The sequence below is a fragment of the Schistocerca gregaria genome, chromosome 11 (genome assembly GCF_023897955.1).
Source record: "Schistocerca gregaria isolate iqSchGreg1 chromosome 11, iqSchGreg1.2, whole genome shotgun sequence".
In the NCBI taxonomy this organism is placed as follows: Eukaryota; Metazoa; Arthropoda; class Insecta; order Orthoptera; family Acrididae; genus Schistocerca; species Schistocerca gregaria.
Window position 1 is genome coordinate 44601983 of NC_064930.1, and position 3865 is coordinate 44605847.

Consider the following 3865-nt stretch of genomic DNA (forward strand, 5'->3'; position numbering starts at 1 on the left):
GTTGTCGAAAGTAATGTAGATCAGTATGCCGAGATGCATTGCACCACTGCAAGTTTCAGCAATTTCACTGTCAGCTGATAGTATACACTATTTTCGATCCATTCTGGATACTTACTTCAACTTACAATGCAGTTTTTTTTATTTGACGTCTTTACTGAAACATGTTCAATTTTTAAACAGATATCAATTATTAAACAGAGGGGATTACACTCTTCAGTGATCTAAAATACACCTAAAAAGCTATGATGATAAAATGTGTTGAAATTGTGTAATGTAATTTGATAACCAAGTGACGATTCTAGAACAGATCTTAAATCAGATAAAAACTTAACATTTCACTATGGCTTAGATGAAGATGATTCATATATATATATATATATATATCTGAATGAAAGTCATAAGTACTTGTGTACTTGTGACATGCAAAAAGTTTGAAGACGTGAAAGAAGTACTAACATGTCTCACACTTTTTGCATGTCACAACTAAACAACTGCTTACGACTTTCATTCATCTGACGTAATACAGGTAGTTTAAATCTTAAGCGTTATGCACTTCTGATACAAAACAAATGCTATACAGTCTATTTTTTTATTTACGATACTTTGATTGCAATATGTCTAGTAAACGAACTTTGGAGGAGATAAATGCCAGTAACGAATAATTTTTACAGCCACTGTATCAAATTTTACTGTGCTGTACGTAATAGGCTACTATGAGTGTATTATAGCTGTAAAGAAAGGCATTTAACGAATGATTTCGGCATATTGTCTTGTGCTTGTTGTTCGGTGAGTGTGTACTCCATTACTCCAGTACTGGCCATTCAAAAGTCCCGCCCGCAGTTTGGCAGAAAAATGGCCGCCGTATCGTCCGGTTAGCCTCTCTCTTCCTATACAGGCTCTCTACTCAAAGTTCGATTCTGCTGCATCCTAGAGAGACACTGGCGAAAGTGTTGCCCGAGGGTACGGCCTCTGTACCTTTCAATATCGGTGGCATACTGGCTCACTGTCTTTAGAATGTCCATTTTTACAAGTGAAGTATTATAAGAAGAAATCTCTTCTGTTCACTTTCTCTATTGCCAAATTAATTACAAGTTCTCTCCCATTACTACGTTGCAAGAATTCAGTCCTCCTGCTACTTTCAGTTAGCTTCTGTATTGTTATGTAGTTGTACGTCACAGCGCTCACCATATCTAAGTGTGGGTATGGCAGCCCTTCCCTACTCATATCTGCTATTAAAATATCCTATCCAGTACTATCTTTAGGCAATGCTACCTTGTCCAAAATGATGACTGAAGCACAAATCACACATTTCAGTCTCTTCAGAGCAGTCTGAGTATAGCAGCCACATACATTTATCTACATCTACAGCTAGATGATTACTCTGCTATTCACAATAAAGTGCCTGGCAGAGGGTTCATTGAACCACCTTCATGCTGTCCTTCTACCTTTCCACTCTCGAACGGCACGCGGGAAAAACGAGCACTTAAATTTTTCCGTGCGAGCCCTGATTGTTCTTATTTTATCGTGATCATCATTTCTCCCTATGTAGGTAGGTGCCAACAGAATGTTTTCGCAATCGGAAGAGAAAACTCTTGATTGAAGTCTCATGAGAAGACACCATCATAAAGAAAAATACCTTCGTTTTAATGATTGCCATCCCAATTGACGTTTTATGTCTGTCGCACTTTCCCCATTATTTCGAGTTAATACAAAACGAGCTCCTCTTCTTTGTAGATTGTCGATGTCATGCATCAGTCCGACCTGATGCGGGTCCCACACCGCACAGCAATACTCCAGAATAGGTCGGACAAGCGTGGTGGAAGCAGTCTCTTTAGTAGACCTGTTGCACCTTCTAAGTGTTCTGCCAATGAGTCGCAGTCTTTGGTTTGCTCCACCAACAAAATGATCTATGTGATCGTTCCAATTTAGGTTATTTGTAATTGTAATCCCTAAGTATTCAGTCGAATCTACAGCCCTCAGATTTGTATAGCTTATCGCGTAATCCAAATTTAGCGGATTTCTTTTAGTACTCATATGAATAACTTCACACTTTTCTTTATTCCGGGTCAGATGCCGCTTTTCGCACCACGCAGATATCCTATCTAAGTCGTTTTGCAATTCGTTTTGGTCGTCTGATGACCTTCAAAGACGGTAACTGACAACATCATCTGCAAACAATCTAAGACGGCTACTAAGATTGTATCCTATATCGTAAATATAGATCAGGAACTATAGCAGTTCCTTGGGGAACGCCGGATATTACTTCTGTTTTACACTATGACTTTCCGTCTATTACTACGAACTGTGACTTTTGTGACAGGAAATAACAAATCCTGTCGCACAACTGAGGCGATATTCATAGGCATGCACTTGGGTTAGAAGACGCTTGTGAGGAACGGTGTTGAAAGCCATCTGGAAATCGAAAAATATGGAATCAATCTGACATCCCCTGTCGATAGCACTCATTACCTCATAAGTATAAAGAGCTAGTTGTGTTTCACAAGAACGATATTTTATGAATCCGTGCTGACTATGTGTCAATAAATCGTTTTCTTCGAGGTACTTTGTAATGTTCGAATACTATATATGTTCCAAAACCATATTGCAAATCGACGATAGAGATATGGACCTGTAATTCAGCGGATTACTCCTACCACCCTTTTTGGATATTGGGGTAACTTGAGCAATTCTCCAGTCTTTAGGTACGTATCTTTCTGTGAGCGAGTGGTTGTATATGATTGCTAAATATGGAGTTACTCTATCAGCATACTCTGAGAAGAACCTGACTGGTATACAATCTGGACCGAAGGCCTTGCCTTTATTAAGTGATTTAAGTTGCTTCATTATTCCGAGGATATCTACTTCGATGTTTCTTATCTTGGCAGTTGTTCTTGATTGAAATTCAGGAATATTACTTCGTCTTCTTTGGTGAAGGAGTTTCGGAAAACCGTGTTCAATAACTCTGCTTTAGTGGCGCTGTCATCAGTGACTTCGCCGTTGTTATCGCACAGTGAAGGTATTGTTGATTCCTTCTTGCCACTGGTGTGCTTTATCTATGACCAGAATCTCTTTGGGTGTTCTGCCAGATTTCGAGACACAGTTTCGTTGTGAAAATTATTAAAAGCATCTAGCATTGAAGTACTCGCTATATTTCGAACGTCTGTAAAACTTTGCCAGTCGTGGGGATTTGGTGTTCTTTTAAATTTGGCATGTGTTTTTCGGTGCTTCTGCAACAACGACATTACCCGTTTTGTGTACCATGGTGCATGAGTACCATCACTTATTAATTTATGTGGTATATATCTTTTAATTGCTGTCGCTACCGTCTCTCTGAAATCATTACACAACTTTTCTACGCTTACATGAACAGATCGAAAGGAGCGAAGACTATCTCTTAAAACGGCGTTAAGAACATTTTAACAGTTTTTTAAATAGATATACTTTGCGATTCTATTTCATGGTTGTAGGTGTTACGGCATTCAACCTAGAAGCAGCTGCCTTGTGCACGCTAATACCTGTATTCGTCACGAAACTCACTATTTGTCCAGGATTACACTACTGGCCATTAAAATTGCTACACCAAGAAAAAATGCAGATGATAAACGGGTATTCATTGGACAAATATATTATACTAGAACTGACATGTGATAACGTTTTAACGCAATTTGGGTGCATAGCTTCTGAGAAATCAGTACCCAGAACAACCACCTCTGACCGTAATAACGGCCTTGATACGCCTGGGCATTGAGTCAAACAGAGCTTGGAACTGTTCGTGCAGATGGTTGTTGTCTTACAAACTGTTGACTCAGGGATCGAGACGTGACCGCACGTTCCCGTACAGCCATGCTAATAAGATGCCTGTCAT